The 23,410-nt window shown below is 43.3% G+C and overlaps 2 non-coding genes across 2 annotated transcripts in view; both read left to right on the top strand.

Annotated features, from left to right (window-relative positions):
* The first annotated feature begins 145 nt into the window (after positions 1–145).
* The window catches only part of LOC103278654 (uncharacterized), a 64,305-nt gene continuing 41,040 nt past the window's right edge, over positions 146–23,410 (top strand). The window contains exons 1-3 of the transcript XR_010005319.1: positions 146–1,491; positions 4,342–4,422; positions 5,780–23,410. The exon at positions 5,780–23,410 is cut by the window's right edge and continues 41,040 nt beyond it. This is a non-coding gene — a transcript (uncharacterized LOC103278654). The remainder of the gene's footprint in view (positions 1,492–4,341; positions 4,423–5,779) is intronic.
* Positions 5,991–6,088, top strand: mir137a (microRNA mir-137a). Its single transcript, NR_129854.1, has one exon. It is a non-coding gene; the product is annotated as a microRNA mir-137a (primary transcript).

Below are 23,410 nucleotides of genomic sequence, written 5' to 3'. Positions count from 1 at the left end.
AACCCAGACGAGCTAAAAGCTATATGAAAAGGGAGGAGAGGTGGCAGACAGAGTTAGGGTAGCCCTAAACACACCTATATAGAAATGTTGTGTGTGTGTGTGTGTGTGTGTGTGTCCCTCCCTTGTCTGAGCCTCAAGAAAGGAGGGTGGGAAAGAAACCCATACTGAATCCGTCTGTGTTCAAATGTCGCTTATAGGAAACGTCTTTCTCAAAAATAATTCCCAGTGTTGGGATTCAAAAGGTTGCTGGCATGATCCTGATTTGGTGACATTAGCAGCTGTGAGATTTTCTTTCAAGACCTTGTCTGGGGGGATTTGGATCACCAAAGAGAAGGGTGCCGATTTCACAAGACCAGCCATAAAGAAGAGAAAGGAGTCTCACTGGTTCTCAAGGAGGAAGCTCCTGAAGCAAGAAGACCTCACACCCTCTGAGGATGCCTGCCATAGATGTGGGCAAAACGTCAGGAGAGAATGCTCCAGGAACATGGCCACAGAGCTCGGAAAACTCACAACAACCCAAGAAGCATGTGTCCGAGGCTACAAGCTTACAAGATGCCAAGATATAGAAGTGTGTGGGTTTTTTTTTTTCTGCTGTGGAAATGCAAGCTACAGGGAAATGGATAGCTCTGGTCAAGAGTCTCTCTCTCTCAGTCTTGCTCAACAGCTCTGCTAGTGCTCACACATGTTTGGGATCAGAAAGAAAACCTGGGAGGACAGAGACGTTTCTCCTCGCAGCTATTTTTTTCCGGGTGGAGGGGAGGGAGACGGGACTGCATGTTCCTCCCTCCTACCCCTTTAGCATTAGCCCTCCTTTCCCAATGGCAAGTCGGGAAAGAAGAGCCTTTGGGAAGCTTGCAGCCAGCTCTTCCTCAAGGCATCTACCCTGAGCATGTTGGGGATGGCTTCAGAGCTTGGACAAGTGTATGCCTCTCGCTGGTCAATGCCATCCCTAGTTCAGCTCTGCTCGGAATGGACTCGGCGGCAATACCCACCTTTCTCGAGCTGTCAGTGACTCCCGTTTTTCCTTATTTTAACGGTTGTGTGTAGTGGCAGGCGACAGATGGTGGAGATCAGATCGATTTGATTGCATTAGGCGATTCTCTCCCTCTCTCTTCCCCCTCCCTCTTTCTGTCTCCCTCCTCTTTTCCCTCTCTCTCCCTCTGTCTCCCTCCTTCCTTCCCTCCCTCCCTCCCTCCCTCCCACCCGCACCATCCCTTCTTTTCTGGAAGCCCGCAGCCTCGGAGAGGCGACCGCCGGGGACCTGGGAGAGCAGGACCAGCCTCCGCCGAGGTGGGAAGGCGACACAATGCTAGCTCCCTTGCAATGCCCGGGGCTTGTTCACACTGTAATCCGGCACCAAGGGGGGAGAACAGAGGAGGAGGAGGAGAAGAAAAGCCGCTTTCCGCCGACCAGAGCTTCTCTCCCCTCCCAAAGACGCCTCCCTGGGTTTTACACACAGTTGGAGTTGGGCTCGAAACCGGGATTGAAAGGGTAAGCGTTTCAAATCAAACCGAGGTGGTTTTCTGCAGGCAACGTGGCGAGGAGCGACTCGGAAAGGAGGCACCACTTGAATCGAGAGAAATATTTCTCTGTTCCCCCCCCCCCCTCCCTGCACTCCCCACCTTCTCCTGCCTGGAGAAGTCTATCAGTCATCCTTTTCCTAGCTAATATGGGGAGTGTTTCTCTTCCTTCCCCGCTTTGCAAGATTGATTCCCGGTTGCTGGGAAGGCTTGCTTTTAATCTCTCTTCCACCCCCACATCTCAAAGCTATCCTGAGAAATATTTGGCATTTTCAAGTGAAGCCTTCCTTCCTTCCTTCCTCGCCTGTTCTTGCGCTCAGGAAGCTTTTGGAAGGGCTCCATCCTTCCAGTTATTACGGTAGGCTGGGAGGAAGATCCTAATCAACATGGCTTTCGATGAACAAAGGTAGTTAATGCTGGGGCTGAGCCGGGGCTTCGGGCACCGCGAGCTGCAGCGCAAGGTGGAGAAGGAGCAACAAAGCGCTCGAGGAGGAGGAGGAGATGGGGCTTGGTCCCGGGGGATGGTGTGGTGTTAGAGAGGGAGAAAGGGTAAAGGAGAGGAGAGAAGGAGGAAAGATGGAGGGGTGTACTATCTGGCTCCCCCCCTCCCAAACTTATCGCTTGGATAGTGCCTCTGGGCGAGCGCCTACCAAAATGGTTGAGAGAATTTCAGCACCAGGAATAGTGGACAGCTCCTTCCTCTTAAGACATGGAACAGACACTTTCGCGGGCGTTGGGTTGAACCTGTTCCCCAAAGCAAAAGGGATCTGATGGGATCTGGTCTCCTAAGTCATCCTAACCAAGCTGGAAGGCGATCGGAGGGAGGGCGGGTTGAGGCGGAGGGAGGGAGGGAAGGAGGGAGGGAAAGAAGGAAGGGAGAGCTTCCCAAAGCAGCCTCTTCTTTCCTCAGTCTCTGGTGCGGCAGAGAAGGGCGCCTCGGAGGAGGGAGCTGTCCACTCTTCCTGGTGCTGAAACGCCCTCGACCATTTTGGTAGGCGCTCGCTCAGAGCAGATGAGGCTCTATCCAGGCGACAAGTTTGAGGGGAAAGGGAGCCAGATTAGTAGGGAAGGGATTTTATTTTCGTGAGAAACTGCAAGTCGCTTCCAGTGTGAGAGAATTGGTTGTCTGTAAGGACGTTGCCCAGGAGACGCCCAGATGTTTGATGTTTTACCATCCTTGTGGGAGGCTCCTCTCATGTCCCCGGGATGAGGATTATTTGGTACCCCAGACAGGACGCCTTCAATATGCCAGCGGTAGTCTTGTCTGTTGCCACCCCTTTCTCCATTCACTTTTGGAACAATAATGGCAGTAATAGTATTGAAAAAGTTTGCTCTTGTTTTGGAGTAAGGTTTTCAGATTTCAGGCTATTGGAATCAGGCAACAAACTGACCGCATGGTGACTTTTTTCTAGTGGCTGTTGGGGTCTGAGAGTTCAAAAGGAGGACAGACAGAGCCCGAAATGGTCATATCCCCACAAACGCCACTTCTGTGTATAATCCTGGGGGGAAAGGGAAAAAGCGAAGGGAGGAAAGGGGATGCTGTGTGCCTGTTGTATTTCTTTTATCACCCTTACTTTATGCCTCTCGTTCTCTGCGTGCGCGCGCATACAATAAAGCCTTGAAGGCAGAGAAACGTGGCTAGAAAAAGAAGAGGGAAGCAAGTTGCATGCATTGCTGTGACCGTTATTTTACTGGTCGAATGTTGACCGCATTTGGATGTGTGTGTGTTTGTGTGTGTTTCATTGTTGCTGGGATGAGGAAAAAATGTATATTTTTGAAGTAGTGGCATTATTTTTGGCTTCTTTTTGGCGGCGAAGTGGGTTTCTTGCCATGCTTTTGCTGTTAGGGACAGGAAACTGGGAAAGATTAAAACCAAGGATTTGGGGCGGATGTCACTTGCGATGGGATCGAGGAGCCAGCCAGTTCCCAAGCTAGTTGTCTCGGCAGATGCGTGACAATAAGCTCTTGGGGAGGGAGGAAGAGCGCAGTCCACACACCTCCGACTTGAAGCTGAGCTTCTTTGTATTTCGCAGCCGCGGTGGATTAGCCTCAGCTCAAACTTAGCGGGGTTTAACATGGACTTTTTTTGGAGGTGGGATGGGGAGTCCAAAGAATGGGCTCTGGCAAGGGATGGGGACCCCTTCATACAAACAAAGACCACCAGGTCCCTGACTGTGGAGTGCACTCCCCTGTGTTTAAACTGCGTTGCAGGAAAATTACGTTTGGAGTTGACTTTGATTTTATATTTGTTTTAATGCGAGCAGATTCTCAGAAATGTGCCCAGTTTAAGGGAGGAATGGCAGGAAAGGAGGTTCAGGCGGATATGGGGAGACATCTCTACGCCTTGCTCCAAGCAGACTCGCCTTGGGAGGTGGTCTGGCGCGTTTAGGAGGTGATTTGGAGAGAGGGAGAGGAAAGCAAACCCGCGGCGCCTTTAACTCCTCGCTCCTCTTTGGGGGGGGGGGGCACCTGGGAAAAGCGAAGGATTTTCCCCATTTATTCGCCCTATTCAGAAATACATTATTATTACTACTACTAATTGATTTATTTTTTGCCTTGATTGGGAGCTTAAAGGCGTGGAGCCGAGAGGCGCTCGCCTTTTCCCCGAAAGTTCCCGCGAAAAGCGCCCTTTTTTGGAGAATGTGTTGGTTGTTTTTCCTGGAAGATGGGACCCCCTCCAAGCTCCCATTCTCGCAGGCGTGCCTGGTTTGTTTGATCGCGTCCCCTCCCCTCCTTGCCTTCTCCCCCTCCTCTATTGCCCCAGTTCCTTTAAACAAACAGCTTGGTAAGGTGTGTGCTTAACGATGCCTCTCCTCTCCAGAAACCCGTTCCCGATGCCATCCCGGGGAGAGGACTCGACGGAGGAGGGCCAGCCACGGGAGAAGCCGGCAGCGGGCTCCAGGTACCGTGGATGGACGGGGAAGGGGCTCCTTGGCTAAATTAGGGGTGGGGTGGAGAACGATGCCTCTGCCTACATGGGTGCCCGGCTTTGGCATGTAGGGACTGCGCCCTTCAGAATCGCCCAAGTGTTTGGTGGATATGAATGATACGCGTTTATAATGCTAGGTGTGACTCCAGGCTTTCACGTCGGGGATTCAGTGTTAGGTCCGGAGGCGCTTCAGCCTAAGGCGTTGGCGGAGCTGACCGATGTATTGAATAGAGGCGGCTCTCTCAATTCAGCACCTTGGAGAGTTCCTTCATTGTTTTAATACAGCATTGAGAGTATTGGGGGCAATGATGTGTTGGGTTCAGCGCTTCAGTCTAAGTGTTAACGGAGCTATCCAAGGTGCTAAATAGAGTCTGCCCCCTACATTCTGCACCTGGGAGAGTCCCTACATCATTTTAGTAAGGCATTGAGAGTGTCCATGGAAATCCAGATGCGGGCAAGTGTTTTGTTGGAGTCAATTCTTCAGTCTAGGCATTGGCAGAGCTGCCCAAAGAGCTGAGTAGAGGCGGGTCCCTGAATTCAGTACCTTGGAGAATTCTTTAGCTGGTTAATAGAGTGTCCAGCGTGTTAGCAGTATTCGCAGAGCTATCTAAGGTGCTGAATAGTCTGGCCATTGCATTTAGCACCTTGGAGAATCCCTTCATCATTTTAGTAGGGATTGCTCATGGCAATCCAGATGTGGGAAGCGCTTTGTTGGGTCCAGTCTAGGCATTGGTGGAGCTGTGGAAAGTGCTGAGTAGTGGTGGATCCCTGAGTTCAGCACCTTGGAGAGTTCCTTCACCGGTTAATAGAGCATCCAGCGTATTAGTAGTATTTACAGCACTATCCAAGATGCTGAATAGAGATGGGTCTCTAAATTCAGCACTTTGGAGAATTCCTTTGTCATTTTAATAGAGCATGGAGCGTGTTAGTGGTATTAGCAGCGTTATCCAAGGTGCTGAATACAGTTGGATCCCTTAATTCAGCGCCTCTAAGAGTTCCTTTGTCGGTTTATAATAGGACATTAAGAATATTTGTTGCACTATCAATACAGTAAAGCGTGTAAGGGGAGAACACGTTAGTCGGATGCATGTCAGCAATATTCTATTTGTTCACTCACGGGGTGACTCACCCTATCCCACTTTAGTGTAGCCCTTCCTCCAAGGTGTGAAAAAAAGTAAAGACTCCTGGGCCTTAGGATATATGTACCGCTTGTTGATGTGCCCTTGGACCTGGCTTTCTTCAAGGGGAGAGAGGCTATTGGAAGGGAAAGAAAGGGAGCTGCTACTTCTTCCAGACCTTGAAGTCCAACTCTTCTCCTTTGCTTTGCCAGGGAGGCCCCGGAGTCTCGTGGATTTTGCTTCGCCTCTCTCGTGGATTCTTCTCTTCCTCCTCCTCCTCCTCCTCCTCCTCCTCCTACTCTTCCTCCGGGCCAAGGGACGTACCGTTGTGGATTTATTGTCGGGCAAGCTCCAGGTTCCTCTTCCTCCACCACCGCCGCCATCCTCTTCGTCGCCATCGCCGCCTCCATCACCGCCGGCAGCAGCTTCCTGACTCTCTTCGGTGACGGGTATTCTTGGGTGGATAATACGGATTACGTTGTTATTGCTTAAGAATACGCGTAGTCGAGGAGAGTACTCGCGGCAGGGCGGGTGGGCAGCAGCGGCCGCCGCCTCCTCCTCCTCCTCTTCTTCCTCCTCCTCAGCCCACTCTCCGGGGCTCCTTTCAAACGGCTCTAGTTGCCAAGGTAGCGCATCTTCCTTTTCATTTTGGTTTCGTCTTGCTCTCTTTCTTCCTCCCTTTGGGTTTGTGCTGCACCCCTCGACGTCTCCGGCGCCCCAAATGACCCTTCAACCGGGGCGGGGTAGCCAAACTGCAGCTTCCCTCTCCAGTAGTGCGGAGAAAGGAAGATAGACCTAATCTATCCAAATACACATACACTTCCAAGGTGGGCCAAACGTCAGGGAGGGATTTCAATATTGAAGAACGCATTTGTATTGCCCAAGGCTTTCATGGCCGGAATCACAGGGTTGCGGTGAGTTTTCCGGGCTGTATGGCCATGTTCCAGAAGCAGGACGTTTCGCCCACAACTATGGCAGGCATCCTCAGAGGTTGTGAGATATATTGGAAACTAGGTAAGGGAAGTGTATATATCTTTGGAAGGTCCAGGGTGGGAGAAAGAACGTTTGTCTGTTGGAGTCAAGTGGGAATGTTGCAATCAATCATCTTGATTAGCATTGAATAGCCTTTCAGCTTCAAGGTCTGGCTGCTTACTACTTGGGAGAATCCTTTTTTGGGAAGTGATTAGCAGGCCCTGATTGTTTCTTGTCTGGAATTCCCCCTTTTTCAGAATGTTGTTCTTTATTTACTGTACTGATGTAAGAGTCTTTTTTAATACTGGTAGCCAGATTTTTTTTTTCATTTTCATGGTTTCCTCCTTTATGTTGAAATTGTCCACATGCTTGTGGATTTCAATGGTTTCTCTGTGTAACTTGACATGGTGGTTGTTAGGGTGGTCCAGCACCCAAACACGAATCAAGGAACATGAAAGGCACTGCAGACTATCTCAACCAGAGAAGTCAGCCATACCAGAGCACCTGGACACAGCATATTACTTGAGAACACAAAAATGCTGGACCTCTCTAACAACCACCATGTCAGACTACACAAAAAAGCCACTGAAATCCGCAAGTATGTGGACAATTTCAACAAAAAAGATAAAACCATGAAAATGAATAAAATCTGGCTACCAATATTTTTTTAAAAAACTCCAAAATCATGACAGTAAATAAAGAACAACACTCAGAAAACAGGCGAATTCCAGACAGGAAACAATCAGGGCCAGCTAACACTACCTAAGAAAGGATTCCCCCAGGCAGGAATCAGCCAAGCTTTGAAGCTGTAAGGTCATTCAATGCGAATCAAGGTGATGAATTGCAACATTCACACTTGCTTCCTACAGAGAAGAGTTCCTTCTCCCACCCTGGGACCTTCCACAGATATATAAACTTCCCTTACCTAGTTTCCAATATATCTCACAACTTCTGAGGATGCCTGCCATAGTTGTGGGCGAAACGTCAAGAGTATATGCTTCTGGAACATGGCCATACAGCCCGGAAAACTCAACGCAACCCAATAACACATTTATTTTTAATTCAGTTCTCAACATCAAAACCTCATGTACAATATATGTAATAATGACTTTGGGCCCACTCTATACGCACGCACACATACACGCAACACGAGATGTGATGTCCCGTTCTCTGTCTGCCTGCACTTGACTTCTAGAGGTTGCATCGCTTCCTTCTTAATGCGAATTAAAGGGACCCCTCCCTTTCCTGGCTTCTGATATTTGCGGTCACTAGGAATTCCTGGTGTGTGCGTGTCTGTGTGTGTAGGAAAGGGTTTTTTTGGGGGCAGGGGTGCTAATACGGGGAAGAAGTGTCATTTTGTCCTGAATACAGTCGATGGAGGAAAGGGTGTGCTTTTGAGCCGATGGCGACTGGGATTGTCTTCATGAGAACGAGTGGAAAGGATGTTCGAGGGTGCAGTGAATTTGAATCAATGGTCACTATACTCCTTTCGCTTCCCGTTTTACTTTCTATTTATTTGTGTATTTGTTTTGGAGGAAAGATTTGGAAATGGGGAAAAACCTTTAAACACGGGCGAGACGCAGATATATATATTATTTCCATCATTTCCGCCTCAGTTCCATATAGACGTGGTTTGCGGCCACGTCCCTCCGCTTCTCCAAGGACAACAGACCTCACAGACATAAATGCACACACAACCAATATTATGTTGCTTTGAGTTTTCCGGGCTGTATGGCCATATTCCAGCAGCACGTTTCTCCCACATCTATGGCAGGCATTCTCAGAGGTCGTGAGGTCTGTTGGAAACTAAGCAAGTGGGGTTTATATATCTGAGGAATACCCAGGGTGGGAGAAAGAACTCTTGTCTGAGAAAAGTATGAATGTTGCAATTAATCACCAACTGAATAGCCTTGCAGTTCCAAAGCTTGGCTGCTTCCTGCCTGGGGGAATCTTTTGCTGGGAGGTGTTAGCTGGCCCTGATTGATTCATGTCTGGAATTCCTCTGTTTTCAGGGTACTCTTTATTCCCTGTCCTGATTTTGGAGGGTTTTTTTTTAATGCTGGTAGCCAGATTTTGTTCATTTTCATTGTTTCCTCTTTTTCTGTGTTAGGGCCAGCTAACACTTCACAACAAAGGATTTCCTCAGGCAAGAAGCAGCCAGGCTGTGAATCTGTAAGGCCATTAAATGCTAATCAAGGTGGCCATTTGCAACTTTCACACTTGCCTCCAGCAGACAAGAGTTCTTTCTCCCACCCTGGATTTTACACAGTTACATAAACCCCACTTACCTAGTTTCCAACAGACCTCATAACCTCTGCCTGCCATAGATGCGGGCGAAACGTCAGGAGGGAATGATTCTGGAACATGGCCATTCAGCCCGAAAAACTCACAGCAACCCAGTGATTCCGGTCATGAAAACCTTCGACAACACAACCAATACTCTTTCTGGCCTTGAGCAACTCGGTGCTAAACTCGGAGACTGAAATAAATCCTCTTCATTTGGATGGAATCTACAGCCCGGTTCTGAACAGCAAGTCAATAGCCGGTGCCTGTCCTCTCAGGGTGTAGAATTAATGCAATTTGGCCCCATTATAACTGCCTTTGGTCAATGCTATGGAATCCTGGGATTTGTAGTTCGGCAGTCTTTATGAGAGAACGTTTGTGTCCTTAAAAAACTTCCTGAGCCATGGCAGTTAAAGTGAGATCGAACTGCATTAATTCTGCAGTGGAGATGCACCTTGAGGTAGTAGTATAGAGGAGGGCAGGCGCACAGGCATTTTGCATAGGAAGCCAAACCGAGGGCGCATCCACACAGCAACATTTTAGCAGTCTGGTATCGCTTTAACTGTCATGGAAAGTTGGGGTTTGTAAATGATGTGCCTTCTGCTGAACTGCAACGTTAAATAATTCTCACTACTGCTTTCCAAATTTCGAGACCGTCTAGTAGGAAGCTTTGGAAGTTAACGTGGTATGAAAGTGCTTTCATTGCGAAGTATGGATATTGGATACAACCCAAGTCGATTCTGTTTACTTCGATGTGTGTGTTGTCGAACGATTTCGTGGCCAGAATCACTGGGTTGCTGTGAGTTTTCCTGGCTGTATGGCCATGTTCCAGAAGATGCACCAACCTGGACACAGCATATTATTTGAGAACACTGAAATGCTGGATCACTCTAACAACCACCATGACAGACTACACAGAGAAGACATTGAAATCTACAACCATGAGGACAATTGGTTTCAAAGGTGGTTTTGCCCAATGTAGGACTAGGGGTCCTTCCACACAGCCATATATCCCAGAATATCAAAGCAGAAAATCCTACAATATCTGCTTTGAACTGGGTTATCTGAGTCCACACAGTCATATATTCCAGTTCAAAGCAGATAATGTGGGATTTTATTCAGCTGTGTGGAAGGGACCTCAGATAACCTAGTTCAAGGCAGATATTGGTGGATTTTCTGCCTTAATATTCTGGGTTATATGGCTGTGTGGAAGGGCCTTTGGTGCCTTTCACGTACTGCCTAGTAAACCTGAACAAAACTGGGATTTTAAGGGCGTTTTCCCTCTAGCTTTGAGCTCTCACTTCCTTCAAGTCAAGAGCTTGGCAGATCCTTGGCATCAGTGGTGGACAAACAGAAAGGGCGTTCACTCCTTTTCTTCTGCCTCAAAAGCAAAAGCGCTCTTGAAAGATGGGGACTGCAGAGGGAGAAGGTGGGGCGGAGAGAGCCAGGGCCCTTCCCTTCATCAGGCTTAAGTTATTTTATACCCACTGGACAGTACATTAAGTCATGTAATTATATTCCACGTTTTGCTCAGAAATAGGATGGGAGGCAGTGTGCAGAAATTAATACATTAAAAAATACTAAAGAAGCAAAGAGAAAAGCAGCAAGACTACATGCCAGACAAATGAAGTGTTGGCAAGAGGCTTCTAGGATAACAGTCTTCTATTCGACTCCCAAGGCCGGTTGACCCCACTTGAACTGCCATGCCTCAGTGCTATGGATTTAATCCCAGGGGTTGTAGATTTGCAACAATATTTTATTTATATTCCACTCTATCTCCCCAAGGGGACTCAGAGCGGATTACAAGGTACATATATGACAAACATTCAATGTCTATACAATTGACAAAGACAGACAGTACATAAACAGAGGCAAGGCTTCCCTCTTTTCATCTCCGGCATTTGGCTTGTGCTGGACTCGGCCATGGGGAGGTGCTGTTCTTTCATTTTCTAACCTGTAGTCCATGGACGCCTTTTCTGGTTGGATTTTTGCCAGCATGTTTTACAGGGTGTCTTTTACCTCCACGCCAAAGCAGTACCTATTAATCTACTTACATTGTTGTTTTTGAACTGTTGGTGAGCAGAAGGTGGGCTGACGGGCAGGAGCTCACCCCAACCCAGGGGTGGATTGCCAGCCTTCCGGATCGGCAGGATCTTCTATAGCTGGTGGATTAACCTTCTGGCTAGCCCGGTCCATAGTCTTTAGACTTCTCTGTCAAATGCATGCTGGTTCCTTATCAGACTCCAAATCCCAGGATCCCATAGCAAGGAGCTATGGCAATTAAAGTGGGGTCAAACTGCATTCATTCTAGAATGTAGATGCACCCAAAGGAAATGCCTTTGTGCAGGGGAGGTAAGAGAAGAGAAAGAAATATCCACCCAAGTCTGCAGTCCAACAATCACATTAAGAGAATCACCCATCCATCCAACTCCATGACATCTATCTACGTACAATATTTTTTATTATTTTTTTCCAGATTTATTTATTTACTTTACTTATGTCCCATCCTTCTTACCCCCAAAGGGAGACTCAGGGCAGCTTATGGCAATAATTCAATGCCAGATTCAAACAATAACAATAACAGTAAACCAATATTATAAAACTATAAAACCATATACATATCAATTATAAATAATCTTCCAGATGATTAAAATATATCAAAGATCTAGCACAAACTCAACTTTATAAACATTACATCAATTGCTTTCACCGTTTGTCATACTTATGGGTCATATTAATCCCCAAAAGCTTGCTTAAATAGCCAGGTTTTAAGATTTTTTTTCCTGAAGCTTAAGAGTGAGGGGCTCTTCTGATGTCACTAGGGAGGGAGTTCCACAGCCACGGGGCAGCTACCAAAAAAGCCCTGTTTCTCATCCCGCCAATTGCGCCAGATGAAAATTTGCCCCAAAGCTAGCCCTCTCTGCTCTCTATTTCCCACCAACCCTCAAATATAAACATAGGTGTGCTGTGGAAGATTTTGTTTTAATTTCCTTTCCTTAAGAAAGTAATTGGTGGGAAGTACAGAGATCCAAGAAGGGACAGAGTAATACGAGAAGCAGAAATGTGATATAGTGAAGGGAAGCAGGAAAAGAGTTTTCTTAGGGCCCTTCCACACAGCCTTATAACCCAGAATATCAAGACAGATCATTCACAATATCTGTTTTGAACTGGGTTATCTGAGTCCACACTGCCATATGATCAAATTAAATGTGGATTTTATACAGATGTGTGGAAAGGGCATTATTCTCTTTGCACCCATTATAATTATTCTGCCAGTCCCACCCCCTAACTACAGCTGGATCTACACTGCCATATAATGCAGTTTGAACTGGATTGACAGTGTAGATCCAACTCCCAACAAATACGTTCTCGGTCAGTGGAGGAAGATATGTGCTATAAATCTATGGCCACTTCTGCCTCCCATATCCCTTTCCTATTTGCTTTCTCTGGGTGCTGCAACACTGTAGAGTTATGCAGTTTGACACCACTTGAACTGCCATGGCTCAGTGCTATGGAATCCTGGGATTTGGAGTCTGATAATAAAACAGCACTCTTGAGCAGTGCGGGCTAAATACTTTGTAGAACTACAGCTCCCAGGATTCTATAGCACTGAGCTGTGACAGTTAAAATTATGCCAAACAACACTAATTCTGGTGTGTGTAGAAGCTCACTCTCTTATCCTTGTTCAGCTTTCCCCACCCAGGAGCTTGTGGTCTGCCTCAGATTGCAGCTCCCATCATCCTCAGTTAACACAACTGCCTGGGGATGATGGGAGATGAAGTTGGAGGCACCTGAAAGTAAGGATAATGATCTTCCTAAGGACTGCTACTGCTTTAAAATCTTCCCCAATCTGCATCAGACACTTTTCTCAACCCTAGCTGCACATTCACACATAATAATAATAATAATAATAATAATAATAATAATAATAATAATAATAATATAACCCCCCTCTCCTTGTGGCTTAGGTACAGGTACAGATGCAAATCCTTTGGATTTGCAACCCTAAAGTCCACCAGCATTCTCCTTTCATCCAGAAATTCAGTGAATTACTAGCCCCATTCCAGATTGGGGAGCATTGTTGGGTTCATCTGTTGCAACTAAGGTCACATAGAGTTGAAGGAGGATACAGAACAATCCTATACACCCTTTCCTAGGAGAAAGGCCTGCCTGGATGATGATGATGATGATGATTTTATTTTTATTATTTTACCAGTCTCTCCTTATGGCTTGAGGTGGGATCAACACAGAATACAATATAAAACATATGGATATGTGTGTGTGTGTGTATTCACACACACACACACACACACACATAAAAAGACATAGGACAAAGATAAAAACACATTAAAATCACACATACCAATAAATATATATTTAAGATGCACTGAATAATAATAAAGTTTAGCCTGGGGCTTATTTCCAAGTAAACACACACAGACATGCTTTGCCTATGGCACTATCTCATATTTACACTTCACCAAATGGGATCAGTATACTTTTCCTTGTTGGTTCTAACCAAAATAGACCCACTTAATCCCTGGGATTTATGTATTGAGTTGACCTATTTTCCAACAATTAATTAAATGGACCTACTTCAGGTGGACTAACTGACAGATGCCAACCATGGCCTTTCACAAAGTTCTGCTGAAAGATCAAGCAGGGCAAGAAACAACAGGGGGCATAACCAGGAAATTGAGTTGGACACCTAAATCCACACAGATGAAAGGGCTCTTTTCCAACTCTTGGGGTGGCTATTATTCCTACAACTTTTTGTCAAACAGTTGTAGGTGCTAGGTGCTAAGATTCCCTCTGTTCTGTCTGACTGGCTGTTAGTCAAACTTCCTATCTATGCATCTGTACTATAGGTGGGTTTATTAAATATCTATTTATCCATCTATCCACCCATACATATATTCTACACACATCTCAGAATATATGTTCATATGTATTTATGTATTTATATGATAAATGAAACCTCTCTTGAGCAGCTATTTCATTTATCCATGTTTTCCTCCTATATCTCCCAAAATGCCATGACAATAAATTAGGCATGCTTTGGAAAGCAAATTCTCTTTTTAAAAAAGAGAGTGGAGTGTGTGTTTTGGGTGGAGAAGTGATGGGTGGATTTCATTGGACTCCCTGCTCTTTGTGTAGTAGACATAGAATATTATGCTTCTTCAGTCTTCCTGCTTAGTGCATCATTGATGTTCTGTTACTCTTACGACTCTGTGTGTATGCCTTCAAGTTGTCTGTTGACTTATGGTGGCCACAAGATTTTTGTAGGGTTTTCTGGGGCAACGAATTCTCAGAGGTGGTTTGGCCAGTCCCTTCTTCTGAAATATATACTGCAGCATCTAATATTCATCAGTAGTTTCCATCCAAGTACTCAGCAGAGTCCACCCTGCCCAAGATTTGGTATCCTTATTACTTGTTGTTCTGTGCCTTCAGATTGATACCCAATTTATGGAGAATCTATCATAGGGGGTTCTTCTTGGCAGGAGGTTTACCATTGCCTTCATCTGAGACTGAGAGAGTGTGGTTAGTCCAAAGTCAACCAATGGGTGTCATGATTGAGCAGAGATTTGTATTTTGGTCACCAGTGATAGTCCAACTCCTAAACCACTGCACTTGCTGGTTCCACCTTTATTACAGACCCATCTGCACTTTCAAATTGATGTCATTTGATACCACTTTGACTGTTATATTGAGCCGTGGTGGTTAAACCCTTGTGTCAGCTGGACTGCTGACCTGAAGGTTGGGTTGCTGACCTGAAGGTTGCCAGTTTGAATCTGCGAGATGGAGTGAGTTCCCATCCACCAGCTCTAGTTTTTGGGGACATGAGAGAAGCCTCCCAGCAGGATGGTAACACATTCAGGCATTCCCTGGGCAATGTCTCTGTAGACGAGCAATTCTCTCACACTAGAAGCAACTTGCATTATGTTCTCAAGTTGCTTCTGACACGATAAAAAAATTGCCCTGGGTTGATGCTATGCAATCCTGTGATTTGCAGTTTGGTGAAACATCTTTACTCGTTGACAGAGAAGGCTGAAGGCCTTGTAAAGTTATCACCCCCAGGATTCCATCACATTGATCCATGGTGGTTAAAGTGGTGTCAAACTGCATTAATTCAACAACGTAGTTGTACCCTACAACTGCTATTTATTACTCTTAGTTGTCCACACATTCACCTGGTTGCTCCCAAACATCACTAAACAAAATAGACCTCAGTCACAAGTGGTAGTATGACTTGGCTTTGCCATTGTAAACCAATGACCATAGTAATTAAATCTGGCATAGTAATATTCTCATGTTTTCTTCTGGGAGGGAGTCAGCCAGTGCATCTATACTGTAGAATTAATGCAGTTTGACCTCACTTTAACTACCATGGCTCAGTGTTATAGAATCATAGAAGCTGCTAGTTTTACAAGGCCTTTAGCCTTCTCTATCAAAGAGGGCTGATGCCTCACTAAACTACAACTCCCAGGATTCCATAGCATTGAGCCATAGTGGTTAAAGTGGTGTCAAACTGCATTAATTCTAGAGTACAAATATATCCTTTGTTAGAAAGATGCTTCGACAGTGCCAGCAGGAGGAATGGCAGGACAGTGGGGGCAGGATTTGGAGAGAAGAAGATGCTGGAAGGGAAGGGGCAGTGTTTCAAAAAGAATTGAGGAAATGGTTGGATAACATTCAGAAAACGTTCACTTGTAGAACTGAGGTTGGGTGCGGTGGGGGCCCAAAACTACCAGTGAATTAGATAGCTAATGAATAGTCATCGTCCTTCCTTCCTTCCTTCCTTCCTTCCTTCCTTCCTTCCTTCCTTCCTTCCTTCCTTCCTTCCTTCCTTCCTTCCTTCCTTCCTTCTTTCCATCCGCCATGAAGACCAAACAGTTATCACTATGGTGGGATGGAATTAAGGTGGAAGAGAACAGAATGAAATGGACAGTCTAAAGCTACATTCCTGTGACTTTGATGGCAGATTTTATTTATTTATTCACTGTTTAAAATATATTTGTAATTTCATAGCTTCCCCATAATGGACATTCTCTGAGTGGTTGCGTAACAGATGCAATGTGGTGGAACCGTTCCACATTCTTCACCTAGGGATGCTTTTGGGTTGACAACCCATTAAACAATGTCTTTTCACACCTCTCCACCCTTTGGTCTATCAGTCCCCTTGTTGTGTCATAACCCTCTGCCCCCCTCAAGGATTACATGACTTTCTCAAACAGGGCAGGTTGTAATGTTCTGCACACTTACCAGGAAGGAAGCCCGGTTGATTTCAATGCATCTATTGAAAGTGACACTGTACAGTTAATAATGGTGTTATTCCTGCATAAACTGGGTGTGTATGTGTGTGTTGCAGGGACAAGAGAGTATAAGCTATGGCATGAAAAGTATAGTGTTGGTACTTATGTTGTAATCTTGGAGAAAGGTGCATAGCAGGAAAAATATGCACAAGCTAAGCAATCTGGTAGCCTATGGATTGGCGCTCCAAGATAAGAAACAGACAATGGTTCAATGTTGCAATTTTAGACTCTGGAATTAAGGAGGAATTGAGGGGAACTGTTCAGTGACAATGTACATTACTTTAAAATATGCCAAGACACTGTACCTGAATTTAAGCGCAAATCAAATCATTATTGACAAATCACATCCTTCCTCAGCCTGCTGTCTTCCACATATGTTGGAGTGTCACTTTCATCATTCTCAGACAGAACACTGCAATTAATTAATTCATCAATTAATTAATTAAAGTGCCCGGCCTTGATACTTAAATATAAATTTTATATAAATTGATTAATATCTCACTTTTTTCCATATGGAGTCAGTGCACATGGGGAAAAAAATACAATTTCAGCTTCCTTTTTCCAGAAATCCAAAATCTGAAATGGGTGGCAAAGACAGTGACACCTTGAATTTTTCATGAACTAAATTACTAAAATATTGTAAGTTATGTGTATAAAATGTACATGAAACATAAATTAATTCTGTGTTTAGATGTGGGTTCCATTGTTAAGATATTTCAATATAAAATCTGAAGGAAAAAAAGTGAAATGAAAACACTTCTGCCTCCAAGCTTTTCAGAGAAGGGATTCTCAACCTGTAGTTAAATGATCTGTAAAATACCTTTTAAAGCATTAAACAAGAATTCTCTTGAAAACATAAATTTAGAATCAATAAAATGAATCAAAATTGATTGTATATCAAGAATTGGAATGCTATTTGCATAGCCCTGACCAATTCAAAACCGATGGTCTATTTAAATAGGCAAAATGAGAGCAGAGAGGAAACCGAATGATCCTCCCTGGAATCATCTGCTGAGAAGGCTCCTTCCCAAGTTCTCACCAAAGGAAGTCATGATGATGGCAGACAAAGTGAAAGCCCTCCTCCAAGATATTAAAACCTGAGCAGACTAGTACATTAGGAGTTGTAATTCAAGAAATCTGGAAGGCACCAGGCATAGAAGGGTGATGCCCTAAAGCTAGTGGTACTACCTGTCTTGGTTACATAAGAAAGGTGAAGAAGTGACAAAAATAAGGGATAGATGTGAGAAAATGCAGATAGATTAAAACCATCTACCCAAGTAGTTTTCACCGGTGGGTCCCCAGGTGTTTTGGCTTACAACTCCCAGAAATCCCAGCCATTTTACCAACTGTTAGGATTTCTGGGAGTTGAAGACCAAAACATCTGGGGATGCACAGTTTGAGAACCACTGATCTACCACATTTAATGCAGTTCAAAGCTAGCTTCAAACTCTGGTGGCTAGAAAACAATTTCCTACAGAAGTGTGTAAAAGAAAGTCCTTTATGCACATCAGCATTTTCTTCAATACCATTTTAAAACTACATTAAATGGTCAGTGTACATGATGCCATAATTGTTTTTGCATACAATTGGGATGTGTTTCCACTGCTCAGTGTTAGAATACATATACAAACATATATATACAAATACTATAAGAATGCATTCAGAATATTTGCTGTTTTAAGCAGTAGCAGCGAATGCTGAAGTTCTTCCGGCTTAAAAGCCTAGCATGCTTGTAATTCAAAACAATGGTAGATCCAGAAATAAGGAACAAAAGCAAATTTTATCTGAGAGAAGAAGCATAGAGAACATGGATCACATAGCAAGACTATGGGAAGGAGAGAGAGGTAGCTAAGAGATAATGGGGACTTCATGTTGCCAAACACACTAGCAAATAGCAGTGCCTTGTAGGATGACCTATCTCCCTTCTCTTACTGGCACACTTTGCTCTCTTTTGTTACCTCCCCTGCAGTTGCACAAAAAATGAAGCACATTGTCCCCTCCCTTGACAAGCAGTTCTTCTTGTCATTTGTGCTAGACATCTGTCAGTGAGACAAGGAATGGAACCATTCACCATATCAAAGTACATACAGGAAAGGAATGCCAACATTGGCATGAGGAATGAACTAGGTCCTTTCCCAGCCTGGCAGCAATGAAGATAGAAGATAGATAATCTCCATAGAGGAAGATTGTGTTAAATAACAAATGCAGCGGAGGCAGCTGTGTTGGTTGTAAGCAGAAATCCAAAATCCATATAAGGTCTAATACTGTTATTAGGACAAGTGCAAATTTGAAACTCCCTCCCTCACAAAAGAGTAGCCCATTGCACCTTATAATTTTGAAAAGATCCTTTATTCCAGCTGCCTTCCACTGTTTCCCAGATTTGTGTAGCTAAATCAAAGACTCTTCTTTCCTAAAATACATCCTTAAAAGCCTAATGCTGCTCTTTCAGAAGGAGTCTATTTTTCCTCCCTTTCTCCCATCAAAAAGAGTAGGCTAGAAAAAAAAATATTGCTTAAGACAAACCCTTCCATCTGGTATTGCATCCCATAATGTCTGCAAAATACAATATTTTTTACCATTCCTTCTTTCTTTCTCTGAACATTCTTTTTCTTTCATTTTGTAATGGACATTAGCAGAGCCAGTCCAACAATGAGGTGAATTAAGCGGTCGCTTGGGGCGCAAAACATACGGGGGCGCAGTCGAGACTGCTTTTTCTGTTGATTTCTTGTAAAACATGATGTTTTGGTGCTTAATTTGTAAAATCTTAATGTAATTTGATGTTTAATAGGCTTTTCCTTAATCCCGCCTTATTATCCAACATTTTCACTTATCCAACGCTTTTATTTTTCAGTGATTGGTTTTGGGGGGGACGCCAAAATTCTGTTCGCCTACACTTAAAAAATACCTAGGGCTGGACATTATTAAAAACATTTCTTATTTTAAATGATGACGTTGAAACTTTAGAGAATGTCTGACCATGTAAATTCTTAGTACAAACCAATGCAAGTGTGCTCAAAAGTAATATAAATCTGGGTGTTGTTATGCTGGCCATGCAGCAAAGTATATATTAAAAACTTCATCAAGGTCAATAGATGATAGATAGATAGATAGATAGATAGATAGATAGATAGATAGATAGATGGAGATAGATTTTTTGTGTGTGTCAGGACAACTTGAAAAACTGCCAGTTACTTCTGGTTTTGAGAGAATTGGCCGTCTGCAAGGACTTTGCCCAGGGGATGCCCAGATGTTTGATGTTTTACCATCCTTATGGGAGGCTTTTCTCATGTCCCCACATGGAGCTGGAGCTGACAGGGGGAGCTCATCTGCGCTCTTCCCAGGTTGGATTTGAACCGGCAACCTTCAGGTCAGCAACCCAACCTTCAAGTCAGCAGCCTGCCAGCACAAGGATTTAACCCATTGCGCCACAGGGTCTCCATGGGGATAGATAAATGGTGATAACTTTATTAGGCCAACCAAAAGGCACAAAATACATTGCACTAGCTTTCAAAACTCACAGGTTTCTTCATCAAGTAAAGATGTTAATGTCATTTTAAGGCCCCGAATTTTCCATCATCATATTTTTTCCTCCTAAAATGGCTTTTAGCAATTATGCCTCATAAAGCAGCGGGTGAGCTTCACAAGCCTGCTTAATATATTTTGTACCTTTTGGCAGGTCTAATAAAGGCATCACCACAATGTGTGTGTTATTATTTTTTGGTGGAACATTTTACTCAAAAGTAAGTTGCATGATGTTCACTGAGGTTTACTTTCAGGTTAGCCAGACAGTAATAGTCCAACAGACATGCATGGAATTTGAAAGCGAAACAGGATTTGAAAGACGCATCTCGCTTTGTATTCCTCAAAGCCTCCCTCTGATCAAGACTGTAGTAGAAAATGTCTTGCAAACCGGGGCATGATGCTGAGCTTCCATTTCCTTAATGAGCAACACCAACAGATATGGATTGTCTGTTTTATTTTGTAACCATTATAGATTTTATGGGGGCTAAGCAATCTTTTGGTTATCAGAGTATGTAACCTTAGGCAAACGCATCTCTTTAAATTTGTGTTTCTTTCTATGGCCTTCTTGATTAATTTGGTTAGCTAGTGGATTTTCTTTTTTTTTAAGGTATTGGCTGAATAATGCCTTAATGATAGGACTGATGCATTTTTAATGCCTGTACTCTTTGTACTCTTCATCATTGTCCAAATTAACATTTTGATGACCGTGGGTTTCTTTTCCACTTCTTGGAGTATTTGGGAGATTGCTGCATTGTGGGGCTAATAATAGCAGACGTATATGGCCTGCTCAGAAATATATAATGTCGAGAAATGCTAGCTGGTGCAGAGGCAGCTAGAATTACACTCCCTGTGGCCTTGTATAACATGTACCCTGAGCAAATTACTTAGCCACTCCTGGGATCTGCCAGCTAGGTACAATACAAAGGAACAAGGAAGGCTTTGAGAATTGTGGCACTGCAAGGCACATGAATACCCCTTGGCATGATGATTTTTTTTGTACTTTCCTCTACAAGCACAAAAGACACATATGGACTTATATTTCATTTTCCTATCACAACAGCCCTGTGAAGCAGGTTAGAAAGTCACATATGATATTAAATGTATGATGCTCCCAAACTCAAAATGTGGTATGTGTCTCTGTGTTAATGGTGGTGAGTGACTATTGGAGGGGTCTCATTGGGCAATGTGAAACAACAAAAGCCTAAACACAAATGGCTTTCTGACTGATTCAATTTCAAATAAGTCATTATGTAACATTATTTTTACAAACCCCAAAATTTAGTGTCAAGTGTTTAACAAGCATTATGTGATTTTACTACTAGGCAAAATGTTCAAAGCGGGGATGAGATGAAACCAGGGCTAGATGAAGACCCAATGAATTCCTTAATTTCAAATTTCAGATGCCTCCGAATATAAATGCCTGAATGTGTTCTTTTCAAATAGTTATGTAAAATGTGTAATGTACTAATTTTGCTATACTTAGAAGTCTCCTCCCCTTGTTCATAATTTTTTTTCCCTAAATTATACTTCCACCACTTGTGCAGTAATCTGGCAAAAACCACCTGAAACATCTTTTCTTTATGATCCTCATAAGTAAAGCAACTAGAGGTTTATTTTACTATCTTATTAAATGAAATCAAGACCTTCTAAGAAGGGATCTGAGATATCCCACCAGGAGGCAAATCCTCTAAGCTTCCCTATCCCCCTTCCACCTGGCATCTACTGTTGGATTTGAATGATATTCTCAGAGAGGATCTTCCGTATCTTAACAGAAGCTTTTCCATGCTCATAAACCACATCTGGGATAGGATTTTCCATGGCTAAAGAAAATCACACTTATGTACTATATATACATGAGTGCATCTCTTTGTCTCCTTATATGTCTCTGGAGATCAGTCTGGATTTTGAGGTTATTTTAATAATGTCATACTTTTAGGATTTTCCAGCTGTTTTAATTGATTGTAATCCATTTTTTTGGCTAAAGCATGGGGTTGTTATTGATCAGTGTGAAGTTGGCTCCAACCTATGACAACCCTATGAATAAGAGACTTCCAAGACACCTTCTTATTTATTTACTCTATTTATACCCCGCCTTTCTCTACCTCGAAGGTGACTCAAGGCGGCTTACATAGAGGCGATTATTCAATGCCTTAAAAAATACAGAATTAAAAAAATTAAAATTTAATTAGATTAAAATCAGACATATTAAATATCTAAAATCATTACATTACATAAAAAATCATGCCATACATAGTCGTTCCATATATTCTAAAACTATCATTGCACTGCCCTTATTGACAGCCTGCAAACTCCGGATCATAATTTTATGGATTAAATCAATCCTCTTTTATTATCATCTTTTTCCTCTTTTTGTATTACCTTCCACCCTTCCAATTTTCTTTTCTTTTCTAGCGAGTCATCCCAGGGTCTGTCCAAAGTAAGTCTTAGTTTAATCATTTGGTTTCTAGAAAGAATGGGATAGATGTTCTTTAATAGGAAATGTGGGTAAGAAATAATAACTAAAACAAAAACAATAATAACCAGCTAGATGTCTTGAGTGATACCCAATAGACCACTGGTTCTCAACCTGTGTGTCCCCAGATGTTTTGGCCTTCAACTCCCAGAAATCCTAACAGCTGGTAAACTGGCTGGAATTTCTGGGAGTTATGGGCCAAAACACCTAAGGACCCATAGATTAAGAACCACTGCGATAGACTGAAATGTTATTTTCTCCCAGGAAAAAGTGGGCAACTATGATATATTTGCTGGCCATATTTAGTCCTATGAATCCTGTGGAAGCTGTGTATAGCTAAAATGTTGGTCCATGCATCAGTGGAAAACCCTCAGAAATGACTAAAAGTCATATTTAGGTTTTGAAGAAATAAGCGTTTGTAGTGTTAAACATTGCCAGGAGAGGCAGGCTAAAAACTATTGGAAAAATGAAGTGTAACTCATAGACATATGGTCTCCGTCTTTTATGGTCAGAAGAAAAGGCAGTTGAGAGGTTGGGTGAGGTCAAAGGATGCAAGAATAGCCTTAGGGACTGCCCTTTGTCCCTTCCTCAGATACATCCAACAGACACACATTTCCTCCCATGGTCAAGTAAAGCATACAATTGTCCCATGAGTTTAAAAGCAACCTTTGTAAATGCTCTTAGCATTTTTACCTTTTTGTCATTTATATTCTCCCTTCCTTCCAACAGTTGGGGATGGTTTATGTTAAACATTTTCACATTTTATCTTCATAACATGCAGGTGAAATAAGTCGAGTACGTAAGTCCATAGCTTGAATGTGAATTTGAATCCATAGCTCTCTGGCCAACTCCGTCCACTGAAGCACACTGCTTCTGGAGCCTTCCTCTGAAAAGATAATCCTATGGAGAAAGTCATGCACAGAGAGGGGGAAAGCTAACACAGTGGGAAAAAAAAGCTAAAATGAGTTTTGTTCAGATAATTGTGTAGAAGTCAATGAGATTGCACTAGTGTATCTAGGTTGTGAATCACTGAGCAAGGCCATAATTTATAATTTATATAAACTAACCTACATAACCTATCTTGTTAGTAACTTGGGGACTGTCTGTATATATAAAAACATTCCTGCCCATCACCAGTGTGTATAATCTCAGAATCATAGTTCAATCCCCCATCATGCAGGAAAATACAATCAAAGTACTGCCAATAGATGGGCATCCAACTAACATCTTAAAGATTTAATTTTATAAATAATTTTAAAATACATCCAACAAAATCTAAC

Source organism: Anolis carolinensis, chromosome 4, assembly GCF_035594765.1.
Source record: "Anolis carolinensis isolate JA03-04 chromosome 4, rAnoCar3.1.pri, whole genome shotgun sequence".
Classification (NCBI taxonomy): domain Eukaryota; kingdom Metazoa; phylum Chordata; class Lepidosauria; order Squamata; family Dactyloidae; genus Anolis; species Anolis carolinensis.
Note: the sequence above shows the minus strand (reverse complement) of the source record. Positions and strands in the feature narration are given on the sequence as shown.